At 40.8% G+C, this 22015-nt stretch overlaps 1 long non-coding RNA gene across 1 annotated transcript; it reads left to right on the top strand.

Moving 5' to 3' along the window:
• Positions 1–4226: 4226 nt before the first annotated feature.
• Positions 4227–16480, top strand: LOC148150530 (uncharacterized). The gene is made up of 3 exons (XR_015752489.1): positions 4227–5063; positions 14288–14366; positions 14508–16480. It is a non-coding gene; the product is annotated as an uncharacterized LOC148150530 (long non-coding RNA).
• The last annotated feature ends 5535 nt before the right edge of the window (positions 16481–22015 follow it).

Raw genomic sequence — 22015 nt, 5'->3', positions numbered from 1 at the left:
ATAGAAAATGCTGGAGAAACTCAGCAGGACTGACAACATTTGCAGAGAGAAATGTCAGTGTTTGAATCTCACCTAATTCTTAGATGGCTGCAGGACGCATCTCTTTAACAAAACAAAATCTCCCGCTCACATCTGCTGGTAGCTCAAACCCACGCAGGCTTTTCTCTCTTTACTGCACAGAACTGCTTTCTGTCCAAGGTTTTCTCTAATCATTAGGGAAGCATGTAACCTGATATCAAAAATGGTTTCCTCTCTCCTCTTCCACATGTAACATGAAACATATTAACCTTGATAATTGGCTGAAATCTAAAAAGTGATCCATGACCCTGATTCCCTTTCATTTGAGCAGTAAGTGAACAGTTTGACCATGCAACATTTACAATTCAATACTTACAATGCCCTTCTTGTACTATGGGAGACTTAGCATCTACTCATTGTAAATTCAAAATTGCTGTCATTATCTTTGTTATAAATATCTTTGCACCTTCTTCTCAGTAAAGCATTCCAAGTATTCTTTGATCTCTGAGAATTATACAACTGTGACTTGAGGTCAGGCAGGTGTCATAACAGATCAGCTGACCCCCTTCACTTATCCTAGATGTAAAGCTATATACAAGAAAATATAATAAATTTATAAACTTTCTAACAGTACTACTTTTCAATATCCATATTTATTATTTTCTGGCAAGAAATTATATATTTTGATCTGGAGTAATGAATTCCATAAATTTATGTGAGCACCCTTTGATTGATTTTACAGACAATTTATGCTTTCTATTGCCACCTTACAAACAGTGGTAACAATTTAGCAACATTCGCCATCTTTAATCCTTTAAAAACCCCACACTTCAAAGACTCACACATTTGTAAAATACAAAGACTCATTGAGCCAAGGCTGGGTTTCCATGGAGCAATCCACTCAACCTCCATTCCCCTGAAATATCTCTGCAATCCTGCAAGTTTATTTTCTCCAAGCGCTCATTCAATTTCCTTTTCAAATACTTGTGCATCTGTTCTTCTATCACCCTTCTAGTAGGTTCTAGATCATTACCACTTGCCACATAAAAGAAGTTCTTTCTCACATCTTCCTTGTATCACTTACTCAAAATCTTAAACCTGTGAGCTTTGCACTACTGTTTAATAGAAACAGTTATTCCTTGTCTAACTTAGTCAAGGCTGTCATATTATTCTATGCCTTTCTAAAATCTCCCCTCAATTTCCTTTTTTCAAAGGAGAACACCACAAGCTTCAAGATTAGAGTGATGCTGGAAAAGCACAGCAGGTCAGGCAGCATCCGAGGATCAGAAAAATCAATGTTTTGGGTAAAAACTCTTCATCAGGATTCCTAATGAAGGACTTTTGCCCGAAACATCGATAGTCCTGCTCCTAGGATGCCGCCTGACCTGCTGTGCTTTTCCAGCACCACTCTAATCTTGATTCTGATCGCCAGCATCTGCAGTCCTCACTTTCGCCTAGCAGCACAAGCTTCTCCAACCTTCCCCATTCTGGAACAATTCAGATACATCCCATCTTCTTCACTTAACCTTCCCATCTCCCAGGGGAATGTCCTAACATCAAAAACCGTATCATAGATGTAGTTTTCAAATCTTTGCTCACATCCTCTTCAATCTGACCTGTCCATTTACTATTACTTTCATATTTGTCCTGAAATAGCGTATCCAAAATTATATACACTTGCTCCAACTGTGTCTTTACTAAGGTCTGGTAGAGGTGAAACATTTTTCTTGCTTTTGTATCCTATATCTTTGAGTGCAAAACAAAGGATTTAATTTGCCATGTCAGACCTATAGCTGCTCATATGGCCACCTCTAATGCCAGTCTGTGTGCATACCACGATCCTATATGCCATCGTACCAAAATACTAATATGTTTCTGATGTTTATGCTCATCTCAGTGATTGCTCAAAATTTTATCTGTAATTTAGAGTTCATTTTCCTTTCAATTTCATTTTGAACTGCTTAGCTAATTATTTCATTAGTATTAGTGTTACGTAAAAATTATCCCACATGCTCAACAACATTGCTACAAAGATAGTTAATTTTTCCTCAACAAATGATTTTACCTCATGATTTTGATTTGGCCTTTTTAAGCTATAAATCTGGAGATTGGTCTTAGTTAATAGGAATGCCAGATTATATTCACTTTTCTGATTTTTAAAAATCATTATTATCTTCCGTATTACTGCCATTCTTAACTTCTCTCTTCCATATGCTATCTGGGTCACTTATCACCACCAAACTGAGAGGTGGGATGGCTTTCTTTGAGTTCCTGAAGTAGTTGTTCCTCACATTTTGTAACAAAGTTCCAGACCGCAAGGGAATTTCTAATTAATATCAAGCTAATTGAAATCTTCCATTATCATAACCTATTTACCATATTTTTATTCCCATTTCAAGGAGTAAGCTATCTTTCTTCTTGTTCTCATCTGACAGCTGAAACAATCCCTTATTTGCTAAATAGTAAGTACAATACTTTCTCTTCCTGATCTCATGCTATTTGACATTGTTTTCAGTAATTAGGTACTGTACCCTTCCCTTTTAAAATTACTGTCACCACCCATTCCCACAAAAAAAACCTCTTCAGCCATTGTCCTTGTAAATTGGTGCATAATTTCAAAACTTTATTTCTTTTCCAAAGTCTGAAAATGTGTTGGTGCTTCTTAGATTTGTAGCCATCTCTCCTGTGACTGCCTTTTTGAATCCCTCTAAACACTTTTTTGTTCTCTGTTATGTAAGCAAAGTGGCCACAACTATATATCCTTAAATATATTTCCAATATATATTCTCCCACCCCAGTCAAAACCATTGTAACACCTGAATCTGATTTGGCAACATAACCTTTACCTCTGAGTTTACCATTGAAAGCATCACCTATATTTTTAACACCTCCAAACTTGAGTATTCTGATCCTCACCTGGCAGGAATCTCATTCTCCACCTACTGGACAGCTCATCCAAAACACTGCTGCCCATAGCTTATCCCATACCAAATTCTGTTTCCCAAATTAGTCAATTCTCACTGATTTTCCTTGGTGCCCTATACCCCAGGATTGAAGCTATCTATTTGCATTTCTCTCTAATGTAAATTGATGTCAAACACTAAATTTTCTGGATTTAAATATGTTACTTTGTGCTTTATGTTTTCGCATGAAATTTAGACAGTTGACAAAATATTTAACAAAAATCAAGGTGGCACAGTGCCACGCTTCCTCTGGGTGCTCCAATTTCCTCCCACAGTCCAAAGATGTGCAGGTTAGGTGGATTAGCCATGGGAAATGTGAGGTTAAATGGAAAGGTTGGGTCTCACTGGGATGCTCTTCAGAGGGGTGGTGTAGACCCAATGGGCCAAATGGCCTGCTTCCACACTAGGGATTCTATGAATTGCATAAAAGACAAACAGGAGTTGCAGAGGTTAATATTTGAAGTGTATTATCCTCATTCTCATGTTTGAAAACCACAACCTCCTCTTTTCATAGCTCTGCAAAATGTTTCTGGTGCTACAACCAACAAACCTCCATCACATTCATAACCTAATTCTCTGTTCCCCTGAATCACAACTTTAACACATTGCCCACTCATTATGTCATATCATTAGCAGGCATGCAGTCACCTATCAAGTCTTCATTCTCTTGGAATTCTCTTTTTAAATTCAGCTCCTTCTCTACCTTCCTCTCCTTTGATTAAACATTTGATCAAATTTCTGATGATCAATATCCATTTTTCCTTGCATCTTTACAAAGATCTTTGAAATATGTTTTGATGTTAAAGCTCTTATACAAAGAAAATTATTGTTAGGCTTTCTCACGTCATAAGGTCCATCCTCAATTCAGTCATTTCTGCCAATTCTGTTTGTCTTTCATGCAATGTTTTTTCAGCATTTTGTAAGATATCTAGATTTCACAATAAAATATAATACATAACAGCAATTTTTAACATCTAGCAAATTTGGCATTTGATATCAATTTGTCTCAGAGAACATTCAAATAAATAATCCCATAGTTTATCTCATAGAGACAAAAGATCTGTGGCTGAGAAATTAGTGGCAATGGCTCATCATTTAAAAACTTTCCCTAAAACATTAGAGGCAATAGGAAAAGTTTCACGACACAGCGACATCTTTACAAATTTGTAGCAGTCGGTATTTGAGAAAGATATTATTACAAAATTTAAAGAAAGAGCAGCTAAATATTTGAAACAGAAAGAATACACAGGATTATGGGAAGAAGCAGAGCATGGAACTTGTTTCTCATTAACCCTCCTATTGAGACTTATTGCAAATATGTTGGGTTCAATTGGCTCCTTCTGTGCTATAAACCAACTTAATTTGATATAATTATCATGCATAAATTTTGAAGGGGATGTTTTTCTGATGTACAACCAAGCAACAACTTACATGGATTTCATGCCACTGAGTTGGTCTTTCCATTTTATAACGAAACCATGCAAACCAAGAATTTTTCAATTTTTTTAAAAATCCCTGATAGGTTGTGAGTATCACTGGAAAAGTCAGTATTTCCCTAATTGCCCTTGAGAAGGTGGTGAGCTGCCTCCTTGAATGGCGACAGTCAATGTGGTATGGGTAAGCCCACAGCACAGATATGGAGGAACTTCCAGGATTTTGATCCAGTGACAATGAAGGATTAACAATATAGTTACAAGTCAGGATGGTGTGTGTTTGGAGGGGTTTGTGGAGGAAGTGGTGTTCCTATTTATCTGTTATCCCTTTATAAATCTGTAGTTTAGCTGAACTCAGGCAAAGTGCTGCGAGTAGTGTGTAGTTTCTGCTGCTCAATTAGGAAGTGAAAATCAGACAGATTCCTTCCTGTTATCCAGTATTCCTGTTGAAATTTGTTGTGTGGATATCAGTTATCAGTTAGAGTCAACATTATGCTCAGGCTAAACTCTTGACGTTAACTGCCAAGACATACTCATGAAGAATTGGCACCTGACCGAGCTGCTAGAGGAATTCCACTGACCATGGAGTTGGATTTTAAAAACGGAAATCAGTTTGTGAATGGAGGGAAAAGCTATCAACCAGAGAAAAGTAAGTTATATGCATATTGTTTGACGGTTAAACCATAAAAAAGTAGTTTTGGATAGTGTTCTTAAACTTTGAAGTTAGTCACGGGGTGAGTTCAGGTGTCTTCAGACACCCCCATTTTTAAAATTCCTTCTTTTCATATTGTAAAGGGTATCCTATTTTGCTGACAAGGCACCTGTGATTAAAACATTAGGCACACCCATCTGATTACTCAGAATGTAGTTAGAATTGCTTTATATTTTCTCCAGTGCTTTGTTACTATTCCCTACTTTTCAACCGAGTTTTTCTCCCCTCCTATCTTTGTAGTTTCTCTATTCACTCTTCCTCTCTTCCTTTCCTGTAGAATGATTTTACAGACATATTTTTACACATTATGATTGCCCTACTTTAGCAAATCCCCTGACAGTCGAGAAAAAGACTGAGATGTCTAACGGTTGTGAAAAGCACTGTATTGTCATAAACATTTCTTTCCTCCTTTTAGACACTTGCATGTCAACAATCTATTAGGTTCCTCATTAATCTTATTAAATAGCTCTTCAAAAATGTTAAAATATAATGAGCACAAATATTGGGAATCACAAATTAAAAACTTGCAGTTACTCAAGACTTCTTACAATGCATTTCCAATATTCCATTTCTGACAAAACTCCTTTCTTAGTAACTTTAACCTTGTCTCCTGCTTAATCCCTGGAAATCCTATTGTTACTCTCACGTGTCATCATACTGACTCTGTTCTTCATTACTGTAGTTATTATCACCCTGAATTTATGATCTGTTTCCCATCTTGGCTTTTAGATCTCCCTGTCATATTCCTCTCCCATCCTTTGATAATGAAAAAGGCCTTAACACTATAAGCACAAAAAGCTAGGAAGCTATTATTAGAACAATGAAGCTAATATAACATATTTCTTTTGTATGGAAACATGAAGGCAAAGCAAAATGTGAATTTTTATAATTTTAATTACATAAAATGTAAAGACAAGATCACTGAAGTGACCACATTCAAGAATTTATTTACTTAGACAACGGGATGTTCATTTATTGGATGAACATGTTAGATTTTTCACATTTTTATAGTAACTTATTTTATTTGGTCATAGGATGTCAGCATCACTAGTTCCAGGAACATATATTGCTCCTTATTGTCCCTTATTGTCATGAAGAAGGTGAGTTGTGTGATTGAACTACTGCAATCCTTGGGGTGTGAGTACATCGAGTGAATTTTACAAAGTGAGTTCCATTTTTTGACTCAATACCAGTGAAGGAGAGGAAACATAGTTTTAGGTTAGAATGGTGTGCGACTTGGAGGTGATCTTTCAAGTATATAATGGCAACATTTTAAAAAAATCTATATTCACACTGGGCAAAGACACTCTATATTTGAGATCACAATCATAGAGTCATAGTCATTGAGATGTACAGCATGGAAACAGACCCTTTGGTCCAACACGTCCATGCTGACCAGATATCCCAACCCAATCTAGTCCCACCTGCCAGCACCTGGCCCATATCCCTCCAATCCCTTCCTATTCATACACCCATCCAAATGCCTCTTAAATGTTGCAATTGTACCAGTCTCCACCACTTCCTCTGGCAGCTCATTCCATACACGTACCATCCTCTAGGTGAAAAAGTTGCCCCTTGGGTCTCTTTTATATTTTTCCCCTCTCACCCTAAACCTATGCCCTCTAGTTCTGGACTCCTCCACCCCAGGGAAAAGACTTTGCCTATTTACCCTATCCATGCCCCTCATAATTTTGTAAACCTCTATAAGGTCACCCCTCAGCCTCCAACGCTCCAGGGAAAACAGCCCCAGCCTGTTCAGCCTCTCCCTACAGTGGCCTAACCAATGTTCTGTACAGCGGCAACATGACCTCTCAACTCCTGTACTCAATACTCTGACCAAGAAAGGAAAGCATACCAAACGCCTTCTTCACTATCCTATCTACCTGCAACTCCACTTTCAAGGAGCTATGAACCTGCACTCCAAGGTCTCTTTGTTCAGCAATACTCCTAAGGACCTTACCATTAAGTGAATACGTCCTGCTAAGATTTGCTTTCCCAAAACGCAGCATCTTACATTTATCTGAATTAAACTCCATCTGCCACTTCTCAGCCCATTGGCCCATCTGATCAAGATCCTGTTGTAATCTGAGGTAACCCTCTTCACTGTCCACTACACCACCAATTTTGGTGTCATCTGCAAACTTACTAACTGTATCGCTTATGCTCGCATCCAAATCATTTACGTAAATGACAAAAGTAGAGGACCCAGCACCAATCCTTGTGGCACTCCACTGGTCACAGGCCTCCAGTCTGAAAAACAACCCTCCACCACCACCTCTGTCTTCTACCTTTGAGCCAGTTCTGTATCCAAATGGCTAGTTCTCCCTCTATTCTATGAGATCTGGAGTTTGCACATTCTCCCCGTGTCTGCGTGGGTTTCCTCCAGGTGCTTCGGTTTCCTCCCACAGTCCAAAAATGTGCTGGTTAGGTGAATTGGCCATGCTAAATTGCCTGTAGTGTTAGGTGATGGGGTAAACATAGGGGAATGGGTCTGGGTGGGTTGCGCTTTGGCGGGTTGGTGTAGACTTGTTGGGCCGAAGTGCCTGTTTCCACACTGTAAGTAATCTAATCTAATCTAATCAGTCTCCCATGGAGAACCTTGTCGAATGCCTTACTGAAGTCCATATAGATCACATCTACCGCTCTGCCCTCATCAATCCTCTTTGTTACTTCCTCAAAAAACTCAACCAACTTTGTGAGACATGATTTCCCAAGCACATGTTGACTATCCCTACCCCTAATCAATCCTTGCCTTTCCAAATACATGTACATCCTGTCCCTCAGGATTCCCTCCAACAACTTGCCCACCACCGACGTCAGATTCACTGGTCGATAGTTCCCTGGCTTGTCCTTACCACCCTTCTTAAACAGTGGCACCATGTTAGCCAACCTCCAGTCTTCACCTGTGACTATCGATGATACAAATATCTCAGCAAGAGGCCCAGCAATCACTTCCCTAGCTTCCCACAGAGTTCTAGGGTACACCTGATCAGGTCCTGGGGATTTATCCATCTTTACTTGTTTCAAGACATCCAGTACTTCCTCCTCTGTAATGTGGACATTTTACAAGATGTCACCATCTATTTCCCTACAGTCTATATCTTCCATATCCTTTTCCACAGTAAATACTGATGCAAAATACTCATTTAGTATGTACCCCATTTTCTGTGGCTCCACACAAAGACCGCCTTAGAACATAGAACATAGAACAATACAGCACAGAACAGGCCCTTCGGCCCATGATGTTGTGCCGAACATTTGTCCTAGCTTAAGCACCCATCCATGTACCTATCCAATTGCCGCTTAAAGGTCACCAATGATTCTGACTCTACCACTCCCACAGGCAGCGCATTCCATGCCCCCACCACTCTCTGGGTAAAGAACCCACCCCTGACATCTCCCCTATACCTTCCACCCTTCACCTTAAATTTATGTCCCCTTGTAACACTCTGTTGTACCCGGGGAAAAAGTTTCTGACTGTCTACTCTATCTATTCCTCTGATCATCTTATAAACCTCTATCAAGTCACCCCTCATCCTTCGCCATTCCAACGAGAAAAGGCCTAGCACTCTCAACCTATCCTCGTACGACCTATTCTCCATTACAGGCAACATCCTGGTAAATCTTCTCTGCACCCTCTCCAAAGCTTCCACATCTTTCCTAAAGTGAGGCGACCAGAACTGCACACAGTACTCCAAATGTGGCCTAACCAAAGTCCTGTACAGTTGCAACATCACTTCACGACTCTTGAATTCAATCCCTCTGCTAATGAACGCTGATCTTTGAGGGGCCTTTTCTCTCCCTAGTTACCCTTTTGTCCTTAATGTATTTGTAAAAACTCTTTGGATTCTCCTTAATTCTATTTGCCAAAGCTATCTCATGTCCCCTTCTTGCCCTCCTGATTTCCCTCTTAAGTATACTCCGACTGCCTTTATTCTCTTCTAAGGATTCACTCGATCTATCCTGTCTATACCTTACATATGCTTCCTTCTTTTTCTTAACCAAACCCTCAATTTCTTTAGTCATCCAGCATTCCCTATACCTACCAGCCTTTCCTTTCACCCTGACAGGAATATACTTTCTCTGGATTCTCGTTATCTCATTTCTGAAGGCTTCCCATTTTACCTGCGGACATCTGCCCCCAATCAGCTTTCAAAAGTTCTTGCCTAATACCGTCAAAATTGGCCTTTCTCCATTTTAGAACTTCAACTTTTAGATCTGCTCTATCCTTTTCTGTCACAATTTTAAAACGAATAGAATTATGGTCACTGGCCCCAAAGTGCTCCCCCACTGACACCTCAGTCACCTGCCCTGCCTTATTTCCCAAGAGTAGGTCATGTTTTGCACCTTCTCTAGTAGGTACATCCACATACTGAATCAGAAAATTGTCTTGTACACACTTAAGAAATTCCTCTCCATCTAAACCCTTAACACTATGGCAGTCCCAGTCTATGTTTGGAAAGTTAAAACCCCTACCACAATCACCCTATTATTCTTACAGATAGCTGAGATCTCCTTACAAGTTTGTTTCTCAATTTCCCTCTGACTATTGGGGGGGGGTCTATAATAAAATCCCAATAAGGTGATCATCCCTTTCTTATTTCTTATCAAAAATGCCACTCCCCCTCCCCTCTTGCCTCCCTTTCTATCTTTTCTGTAGCATTTGTATCCTGGAACATTAAGCTGCAGTCCTGCCTATCCCTGAGCCATGTTTCTGTAATTGCTATGATATCCCAGTCCCATGTTCCTAACCATGCCCTGAGTTCATCTGCCTTCTCTGTTAGGCCCTTTGCATTGAAATAAAGGCAGTTTAATTTATCAGTCCTACCTTGTCCCTGCCTGCCCTAACTGTTTGACTTGCTTCTGTTATCAACTGTACCACTCTTAGATTGATCTGTTTCCTCACTATCTCCCTGGGTCCCACCTCCAGATGTTACTGCTCTCAAGGACCTTTATAAATTCCCACCTAACTCTTGTAATCTCCCTTCAGAATCTCAACCTTTTCCCTTCCTATGTCTTTGGTTCCAATATGGACAATGACCTCTTGCTGGCCCCTCTCCCCCGTGAGAACATTCTATACCCTCTGTGAGACATCCTTGATCCTGGCATCAGGGAAACAACACACCATTCTGCTTTTTCGCTGCTGGCCACAGAAACGTCTGTCTGTACCTCGGACTAGAGAATCCTCTAACACAGTTGATCTCTTGGAAGCTGACGTACCCCTCGTTGCATTAGAGCCAGTCTCAAAACCAGAAACTTGGCTGTTTGTGCTACGTTCCCCTGAGAATTAATCACCCCCTACATTTTCCAAAACAGCATACCTGTTTGAAATGGGTATATCCACAAAAGACTCCTGCACTAGTTGCCTACCTCTCTTACCTTTCCTGGAGTTAACCCATCTATGTGACTATATCTGAGACTTTCCGCCCTTCCTATAACTGCCATCCATCACATACTGTTGCTGTTGCAAATTCCTCATTGCTTCTAACTGTCTCTCCAACCGATCCTTCGATCTGATAAGATTCGCAGCCAACAGCATTTATGGCAGAAATAATCCGCAATAACCCTTAAACTCTCTTTAAACTCCCACATCTGACAAGAGATGTCAGTAAAGCCTTTGATAAGCCATTGATAAGGTTCCACATGGTAGGCTGTTGGAGAAAATGCAGAGGCATGGAATTGAGGGTGATTTAGCAGTTTGGATTAGAAACTGGCTTTCTGAAAGAAGGCAGTGAGTGGTGGTTGATGGAAAATATTCAAGCCTGGAGTACGGTTACTAGTGGTGTGCCACAAGAATCTGTTTTGGGACTACTGCTGTTTGTCATTTTTATAAATGACTTAGACGCAGGCATAGGTGGATGGATTAGTAAATTTGCATACGACACTAAAGTTGGTGGAGTAGTGGACAGTTTGGAAGAATGTTATAGGTTGCAGGGGGGCTTGGATAAACTGCAGAATTGGGTTGAGAGGTAAATTGAATTCAATACAGCTAAATGTGAGGTGATGTACTTGGGGAAGAATAACAGGAAGGCAGAGCACTGGGTCAACGGAAAGATTCTTGGTAGCGTGGATGTGCAGAGGGATCTTGGAATCCATGTACATAGATCCCTGAAAGTTGCCACCCAGGTGGATCGTGCTGTTAAGAAGGAATATGAGGTGTTAGGTTTCACTCGTAGAGGGATTGAGTTCTGGAGCCGCAATATCATGCTGCAACTATACAAAACGCTGGTGTGGCCACACCTGGAATATTGTGTACAGTTCTGGTCCCCATATTTCGGGAAGGATGTGGAAGCATTGGAAAAGGTGCAGAGGAGATTGACCAGGATGTTGGCTGGTCTGGAGGGAAGGTCTTATGAGGAAAAGCTGAGAGACTTAGGTCTGTTCTCATTGTAAAGAAGAAATCTAAGAGGGGATTTGATACAGACATACAAGATGATCAGAGGATTAGATAGGGTAGACAGTGAAAGTCTTTTTCCTAGGATGATGACGTCAGCTTGTACAAGAGGGCATAACTACAAATTGAGGGGTGATAGATTTAAGACAGATGTCAGAGGCAGGTTCTTTATGCAGAGAGTGGTAAGGGCGTGGAATGCCCTACCTGCTAATGTAGTCAACTCAGTCACATTAGGGAGATGAGATTCAAACAATCCTTAGATGCTTCTCGGATGCTGCTTGAACTGCTGTGCTCTTCCAGCACCACTAATCCAGAATCTGGTTTCCAGCATCTGCAGTCATTGTTTTTACCTAATCCTTAGATAAGCACATGGATGATTTTGGAATAGTGCAGGGGGATGAACTGAGAATAGTTCACAGGTCGGCGCAACATCGAGGGCCGAAGGGCGTGTTCTGCGCTGTATTGTTCTATGTTCTAAGTACATATCACTCTATTAAAGGCCGTTTTTGCTCCTTCACAATCTGCAGACCCAGAAATTAACACCGTCTTATTCCTCTACAAATCAAAAGTGATATGATTAGTTTTTCCATGGCGGTTATATATAGTTAACAATTTATTTATCTGCTTTTCCCATATAAAAATCTTTATCCATAATCCTAAACAAAAAAAACATGTCACACTTTAATCACAGACACCTGTCAATGGAAGTGTTATCCCAAGTGAGGTGGTGTACAGTAATTACAATTTGACAAGTTTACTTGAATAATTTCTGTTATAAATGTGGACACAGAACATTTTGTTTGAAAAAAAAGTGTAATGTAACAAGATGTAAGATATTTAATCTTAAAATAAGGACAAATGTCTGATTTTAACATGGGGAAATCAATTACTTTGCACATCTGAGTCTCCCATCCTTTGATCACACTGAAATTTCTTAACACTTTTCTTTTATAAATAGCCTGTGATATAGTGCAATATTTATAAAAGCAAATTAAGTGAATCAAATGTAAATTTTGTTAGTAAAAATATTTTGTTCCTTTATCTTAAACAACTGATATGTATTAAAGACTACTTCTCTAGATTGTTGGATACTTCGTGCTGTTTCCCTTCTGTAAGCGTATCAAAGCAATAATCATGCAGTATCCAGTAGTTATTATTCTTTAAAGAATATCTTTTAATATCTCATTCTTCATCTGGGCTACATTCTTCATCTAGGTCACTGGATCAAGGATAACTTGGTTCCAACCCCATCCTGCATTTTAGTATGGTAATGAAGTTCATTGTGAGATTCCCAGACTCTACCACAAGTGCGGCAGGTGGTGTTTGAAGGATTGAGTAGATCAGTTGCTTGGTGAAGAGTTGTGTGCTCCTTACTCTGCCAGAAACCGGTGTCCATATGCTTCAGTCTCTTGAAATGTAGTGTCTTCATAATGCTCCCCATTGGAATGTTATTAAATACCTTTAGGACAGAGGTAGATGGAGTTTTGATTTAGAAGAGAATCGTTGGATTTGAGGCTACAAACAGCCACAACCTTGTAAAAAAGCAGAGCAGTAATAGCAGCCCTATGGCCTAATCCAGCTCCTATTTGTATGTTCATATGTTCTCCATTTTGGGCACTTGCAGCCCAGAGATTTTCATGAATCAGTAGAGATATTTGATACATTGAGAACATTTATGAAAAGCTTCCTGTGACTTCCTGGGAATCATTTGCCATGACAAAGTTTGGAGGAGAGTAATTGTCTCAGGAACTTGGTCAGACAGATGGACTATGTGAGGCAACTAGCCATACTAATTTTAGAGTGAATTGTGCCTTGAGATTGGAGAAAATGTTAATGTTAAATCTATCCTGCCACTAATTTGAAGAACTTTGCATGCACTGTACTGGTACTTCTCCAAGATATTGCAGGTGCCTGGTGTATATTAACTAAGTCCCCAAAGCTTATCAAAATGTGAGAATCATCGCTCCTTCGCTAACCTTGACTGTAGTCATTTCAACATTGGCAGCAACCGTTTGGGTTGATTATCTGACAATCAACAACAAGAGCACTGTTGGAGTGGTAGTGGTAGAAGAATGAATATTGTCATCCTGAGAGAAGACAGTAGGTTGGTACTCCTCAGAGCCACTGTGTCTTCCTGGATCAATATTTAAACTATCCTAGTAATGAGCTATGCATACATGACTTCAGTCTGAATTTTCACTGCAGCATTGAAACATTGGGTAACTTCTACTTACACTGTAATGGAAGCTGAGAGATTGGTATTTGGATATTGCACCATAGTTGAGTCACTAGTATTCTAATGGTATTTATTGCCATTTCCATGCTAGAAACAATGGGCTCCAAAATCTGTTCAAGTGCCATATAAAATTTATCATATAAGATAAATTTTATGAAAGCTGTGGGACCAGAAACTGCCAATTATCATTGCCAGAAAACTAATCCCGATAACCTGGACACAATGTAGCAAGAAGTTCAATCACCCCACACAAGGGTTTGAAGTCAGTGAAAGTATCTTCAAAAACCATATGCCAGCTACTGCACATTAGTTTCACATGCTCCTCAATGGACTACAATGCTCATCATTACCAATAATCCCTATCAATCATGATTCACACCAAATGTTCATAGCCTCATTTCATGTTATACAATTATCACTGCACACCCACACTTCCCAGCTTGTTCACACAACCAGCTAATCATTGATAACAGCCACATCTATTGAAAACATTATGCCAAACTGACTAACACATTTCCCTCTGTCTTGCAGAACAAGATGTGACATATAACCAGAGGCAATTGTACATAACCAGTGGGTGACTGGTACAGTTTTGGGTCCTTAGTTCGATGTAAGAGACAATTTTGGCAAGCATTGTTTTGCAATAATAGAACTGAAAGTATCAAAGATGATAGTATCCTCATAAGTAAACCTTCTGCTCTTGTCACACAATTCCTTCACCTTACAATCTCTTCTGATTTATAAATTGCAGATGGTCAAGGCATGCCCTCACACAGCTCGAAACTTGTGCCTCCACTTTTTCAAATATCCAAGCAGTGATGGAAGAGCAGGAGGTGGAAATCAGGAAGAAAGTAGTAAAGAAGAAACACAATTGCTCAATCTGCAGCCATCCTCTCATATACTGACACTGAACATATTTTAGAAGGTAACATTAAAAATGAATATGCATATTGAGAGACACTGGGCACAACCAGATAGAGGAATAACAGTAATTCACCAGAGAATGAGGTTATACCTGAAATTTGCTCTAAAAGGACTCAGATGAAGGTGATATCAAAGAAAAGTGATAGATTTGTATTATTAAATTCTTGGCACATTGACAGGCCTGCCAAAAAAATAGACACATTATCAAACAGCATGGAGGAAACTGGAACCAAATGGAGGACATGGGGTTGGGACCTCCAAGTCCTCCATTTCATCAAAGCTCCCAGAACTGAGTCAGCCGGATAATCTTAGAGAAAGATGGAGAAACTCAACAGGTCTGGCAGCATGTGTGAAGAGAGAAACAGTTAAAGTTTTGAGTCTGATATAACTCTTCTTTAGAAAATTGTGAAGCCTGTTTTCTGCCATATTATGCTAGTATCCTTGATTGGTCAAAATCCATTGTAGAAAGACTTATGGCATCTGCTGCAGCCACAATGCATCTCCCCTTTGAAAGGCGCACGCTAACTTTCACTGGCTTCTCATAAATATGTATCCCCTACTCAAGCACACAGCCACTTAATAGTGCACTGTTCGCTGTTGTAAGCTTCTATTTAAATTAGCATGGATCATAATGTTTATATATGGTACTAACTTTCTCTGAAGAAACAGGCATGGGATAACCTTGGATTGTGATCCCTATCTTGTTTTTTAGCTCTGTCCAATTTTACTCTCTTTACTTTTCCTTTTTTTTAATTTATGTTTCTTAATCACATTTCTCTTTTTCTCAGTACATTTTGTTTTCTGTACATTATATTACAATAAATTAAATGTACTAATTTATACTTCCTAGTTAGATACAGTAGTTGAATTTTAACTGCCAAATAACAGGTAAATTGGGGTCATGTCAGAGGTTAAAATTTATAAAGCATGAATCAAGAACTCTCACTACTACAAATCCAGCCACTTCTGGTTCTAACATAGATGGGACAAGAATGAAATGAAAAGAATGAAAAAGATTCCACAGCATTTGCTTGAAGGAAGAGCAAGAGAGTTATCTGTGGTAAAGCCTGAAAGAACTAGAGATGCTGTAAATCAGAAACAAAAACAGAAATTGCTAGAAAAGCTCAGCAGATCTGGCAGCATCTGTGGAGAGGAGTCAAAGATAACATTTCGTGTTGAGCGGCCCTTCCTCAGAACTCTGTGTTCTGAGTCAACCCGAAAGGTTAACTCTGATTTCTCTCCAGAGATGCTGCCAGACCTGCTGAGTGTGGTGGTCTGGCCAATATTAACCAATCAATCAAGAACACAAAAACAGAAGTTTAATTATGTGAACTAAATGGGCGGGGAGTATTTTGTTTGGATAATCGAATATTTAGATAATTGAATGCCGGATAGTCAAGGTTCCTCTGTATCTGGTCATTACCACAATGCTGTTTGTGAGAGTTTGTTATGCATGGATTTCTACATTCTATGCTGCATTTCCTACATTACAACAGTGACTTCACTTCAAAAAAGAAATGCTTAATTGGCTGTAAAGCACTTGAGACATTCAGTGGTCATGAAAAGTTCTTTACATATGCCAGTCATTTTTTCTTTATGAGATTTAATGATTTGGAAAAATTAACAATAATTAATGTTAAACCATTGTTTAAAGACTTTGCTCCAGAGGAATGCAATGATCCAAAGAAGTTTAAAATTATACTGAGAAAATATTCATGCTCATAATTTTAATAATGTAGATATCTGTTTGTATATTCATTTAAATGTTATAATGTATTAAATAAATGAACATAGAAAAAACAAACTATAGCATTGACTCAATGCTCTGAATCATCTTCTACTGTACCATAATGATTTTATGAATATGAAATAGAATATGGTATAAAACAAAGTAGTATATAAGGAATATTGGGATGTCAAGCTCCCTCAGCTAACTAGTTTGGATATAAATATTTCCACTGAGTTGTCAGATCAGTTGTAGGAAGTTTTTCAACATATACAATGAACCAAAAGCAATTCTACAATTATCTGTGCTACATTTACTATTCATTCCATCAGTAATGATTCACAGCGACTACGACAACAGCACAATTGAAGGCAGGGTGGCAATGGCCTCGTGGTATTATTGCTGGGCTGTAAATTCAGAGACTCGGGTAATGTTCTGGAGACTTGGATTCAAATCCTGCCATGGTATTGAATTTTATTGAATTTGAATTTTAAAAATCAGAGTCTAATGATGACTGCAAATCAATCGTCCAAAAAACCCGTCTGGTTCAATGAGGAAACTGTCATCCTTACCTGGCCTGCATGTGACTCCAGATCCACAGCACTGTGGTTGACTTTCTTGTCTAGAATGGGAAATAAATACTGGCCTAGCTAGTGGGCCCTCATCCTATGAATGAATAAATAAAAAAAGTATCCTGAGGCACCACACACAAGAAAAGTGGGAGGACCAAAGAGCTGTATGAAATAGTTTATTAATAAATTATGAATGAATGAATAAACATACTAAAGATTAGAGACTTTTTGAAGTAAACTGCCAATGGCAAACAAATATTTCCCATATCTTAAACCAGGTACCAAATTAGGCAGATAGTTTAGTTCCTTTGTCCCTTCACCATACTACAACTTGTAACGTTGAAATATGACACATGGGATAAAGTTCCGGTTATCTGGATGTACATCATCATCCTATCATGCTAAACTAAACAGACTGGTAGGTTTGGAACTGCCTGTCAGATTTACCGATATAGATACAATGACTGTATTTTTGTGCATAAAAATAAATGAAATAAATATGGAGGAGGGAAGTTGTAAACTTGGGTTTTGAATTCTACAGTTCTAGAATCAAAGAATGCACTAACATTACAACTGTAGCTTTAGTCAACAGTGAAAGCATGCAATCAAATCCTCAATACAGATCTATAACTCAAGCCAACACCAAAGCAAAGGGAGTGAGACTTCCTGGAGGAGATAATCTCCCTGTTTTGCTTTACAATTCGTTAGTTTTAACATCTGATTTGCATGTGATTTTACTGCTATTGTGAAGCCAAAAGCCTGTAGCATTAATGCATCAAGAGGTAACGACTAAATTATCAACCCTTTATTAAAATTTATTCATATAGATTTCTAATGCATTGGTCAAGAATCATAAACACAATTTAGTATTTTATAAACAGGAAAAACTCATCCAAATAGTTACAGCCCATGCCAAGAAAAGTAAATGTTTACTGACAACAACATGTTTTCGTCAAGAGTCCTTATATGGCTTTCATCATTCTAGTGAGTAATATGTATTTCATTAAATTCTTTTAGTACTGAGATCACAGTTTAAGCTATTATCATTAGACATTGGGATCGTTCATTTGGGAAGATGAGTGGTTGCCAGAGGATCTCAGGAACTCGCTGATCATGATGCTTATATCAAGGAGTCTCCCTGTTGTCTGCCACAGGGAAAGTCATTGCTAGAATCCTCTTCAATCACCTCCTGTTAGTGGTCAAAGAGCAGTTTTCTGAATTGCAGTGCAGTTTTCATCTGGTGAGAGGCACCACAGACATAACCCTCAGTGTACAGAAAATCCAAGAAAAATGGGAAGAACAGCAGCAACCACTATATGTGGTCTTTTTGACCTCCAATAAACCTGAAACACTGTAAACGGAGAAGGCTTATGAAGTATCCACTTCAGGTTTGATTGCCCACAGTAATTTGGCAACATCCTCTCCCGACTTCATAAAGTCATGCAAGCCATGTTCTTCACTGACTGAACCTTCTCAGGTCTTATCTCAAAGAAGACTGGGGTCAAACAAGGTAGTACCATTGCACCAACCCTCTTTATTTCTCTTGCTGTACAACTACATTTTAGTTTGGCGCACTGACCTTTACACCGCTGAGGCCAAACGCCAGCTCGCAGATACCTCCTCCTACCGTCCCCTTGACCATGACCCCACCCCCCACCACCAAACCATCATCTCCCAGACCATCCATAACCTCATCACCTCAGGGGACCTCCCATCCACCGCCTCCAACCTCATAGTCCCACAACCCCGCACTGCCCGTTTCTACCTCCTGCCCAAAATCCACAAACCTGACTGCCCCGGACGACCCATCGTCTCAGCCTGCTCCTGCCCAACCGAACTCATCTCGGCATACCTCGACACGGTCCTGTCCCCATTAGTCCAAGAACTCCCCACCTACGTTCGTGACACCACCCACGCCCTCCACCTCCTCCAGGATTTCCGCTTCCCCGGTCCCCAACGCCTCATCTTCACCATGGACATCCAGTCCCTGTACACCTCCATTCCCCATCACGAAGGACTCAAAGCACTCCGCTTCTTCCTTTCCCGCCGTACCACCCAGTACCCTTCCACCGACACCCTCCTTCGACTGACCGAACTGGTCCTCACCCTGAACAACGTTTCTTTCCAATCCTCCCACTTTCTCCAAACAAAAGGAGTAGCCATGGGCACCCGCATGGGCCCCAGCTATGCCTGCCTCTTCGTAGGGTATGTGGAACAATCCATCTTCCGCAACTACACTGGCCCCACCCCCCATCTTTTCCTTCGCTACATTGATGACTGTATCGGCGCTACCTCGTGCTCCCACGAGGAGGTTGAACAGTTCATCCACTACACTAACACCTTCCACCCCGACCTCAAATTCACCTGGACAGTCTCGGACTCCTCCCTCCCCTTCCTAGACCTTTCTGTTTCTATCTCAGGCGACCGAATCAACACGGACATCTACTACAAACCAACCGACTCCCACAGCTACCTGGACTACACCTCCTCCCATCCTGCCCCCTGTAAAAACGCCATCCCATTCTCCCAATTCCTTCGTCTCCGCCGCATCTGCTCCCAGGAGGACCAGTTCAAAATACGTACAACACAGATGGCCTCCTTCTTCAAGGACCGCAATTTCCCCCCCGACGTGGTCGACGGTGCCCTCCACTTCCCGCTCCTCCGCCCTTGAGCCCCGCCCCTCCAACCGCCACCAGGACAGAACCCCACTGGTCCTCACCTACCACCCCACCAATCTCCATGTACAGCGCATCATCCGCCGTCACTTCCGCCACCTCCAAACAGACCCCAGCACCAAGGATATATTTCCCTCCCCTCCCCTATCAGCTTTCCGTAGAGACCACTCCCTCCGCGACTCCCTTGTCAGATCCACACCCCCCACCGACCCAACCTCCACTCCCGGCACCTTCCCTTGCAACCGCAGGAGGTGCAACACTTGCGCCCACACCTCCCCCCTCACTTCTCTCCAAGGCCCCAAAGGAAACTTCCATATCCGCCACAGATTCACCTGCACCTCCACCCACATCATCTACTGCATCCGCTGCAGCCGGTGTGGCCTCCTCTATATTGGGGAAACAGGCCGCCTACTTGCGGAGCGATTCAGAGAGCACCTCTGGGCCACCCGGACGAACCAACCTGTAGCACAGCATTTCAACTCCCCCTCCCACTCCACCGAGGATATGCAGGTCATTGGACTCATCCACCGCCAAACCACAACAACCCGACGGTCGGAGGAGGAGCGTCTTATCTTCCGACTGGGAACCCTCCAACCGCAGGGGATGAACTTGGACTTCACCAGTTTCTTCATCCCCCCTCCCCCCACCTTGTCTCAGCCGGATCCCTCCAGCCCGGCACCGCCTTCCTGACCTGCAGTCTTCTTCTTGACCTCTCTGCCTCCATCCTACTCCGACCTATCACCCTCACCTTGACCTCTTTCCACCTATCACATTTCCAACGCCCCTCCTCCAAGTCCCTCCTCCCTACCTTTTATCTTCTCCTGCTGAACACTCTCTGCTCATTCCTGAAGAAGGGCCTGTGCCCGAAACGTCGAATCTCCTGTTCCCTGGATGCTGCCTGACCTGCTGTGCTGTTCCAGCAATAAAGTTTCAACTACATTTTACCTCCAGCAAATTATTAGTTGGCACGGAGATAAATTACAGTACAGCCAGAAGAAAAACCAGTAAAATTTGCAAAAAATGTGTACTGGTCTGACTCATTTTATATACTTCAAAACATGGCTCCAGTGCAACTAACACATTTGTTTCTAAGTATTACTTTTTTAAAACTGATTTTCCCTCTGAGCAAGAAACTGTTCAACCAATGCCACCTTCAATTCCCAAATCAAAATTCGTCATAGAGTTAAAGAGATGTACAGCACGGAAACAGACCCTTCAGTCCAACTTGTCCATGTTGACCAGACATCCTAAGCTAATCAAGTCCCATTTGCCTGCACTTGGCCCTTGTCCCTCTAAACCCTTCCTATTCATATACCCATCCAAATGCTTTTTAAATGTTGTAATTGTATCAGTTTCCACCACATGCTCTGGGAGCTCATTCCATATACACACCACCCTTGCATGAAAAAGTCGCTCCTTAAATCTTTCCCCTCTCACCCTAAACCTATGCCCTCTAGTTTTGGACTCCCCTATCCCATGGAAAAGACCTTGTCTATCCATGCCACTCATGATTTTATAAACCTCTATAAGGTCACTCCTCAGCCTCCGACGCTCCAAGGGAAATCAACGTCAGCTTAGTCCAAACTCAATCATTGAGCTTCAGTATGCATATGACACTTGTGTAAAATGCTCACTCAGAATAGAAGATCCAGGTTATTGTCAATTTCTTCTCTAAAATATGAGAGCAAATCAGCTTTTCACAAAACACATGGAAACACATGAAAACAGCTTGTACAGCATAATACCTCCCTCTTTCATTAAAATCAGTGATGAGATCATGGAAAACAGTGTCCATATCTTGCGTCTTCCTCTCAAAGAACGCAAACACAGATGACAAAATGTATCATTGCCTCCAACATGCCAACTTTTGCTTACTGAGGAAAAGAGTCGAAAAGAGTGACACTGGAAAAGCACAGCAGGTCAGGCAGCATCCGAGGTGAGAAAATACCAAAAGTATTGGTTTACCAGTGATCAATGATTCCTAGACTCCTATATACTTCAGGTACTTGGACAATCTATAGATGTCATTGGACAATTACCAGTAATAGTGACTTCGACAAATCCTCAACTCCAGTGCCTAGAAAAGTGCTATAAGAGTAGCATTAAGCCAACAGAACAAGCATTGAGGTGCTAATCACTTAAGGCTTGTTCTGCTATTGTATGCCTGTCATCAGACTCCCAAAGCAACTCTTCTAATTGGTACTCATTCAAGGCAGGTGACACCAAGGAGGATTACAGTGATGCCAGTTTATTCCCTGTAAGCGTCTTTGAAGAGATCCAACATCCCTGCTGGTTCATGTAAATCCTTGGATTATGACTATCTAAAATGGAGAATGTTCGGAATGAAGGCACCAAACACAAT

This window comes from Chiloscyllium plagiosum, unplaced genomic scaffold, assembly GCF_037043375.1.
Source record: "Chiloscyllium plagiosum isolate Xiang-an unplaced genomic scaffold, Cpla_swu_hap1 HiC_scaffold_3, whole genome shotgun sequence".
Taxonomy (NCBI): Eukaryota; Metazoa; Chordata; class Chondrichthyes; order Orectolobiformes; family Hemiscylliidae; genus Chiloscyllium; species Chiloscyllium plagiosum.
Note: the sequence above shows the minus strand (reverse complement) of the source record. Positions and strands in the feature narration are given on the sequence as shown.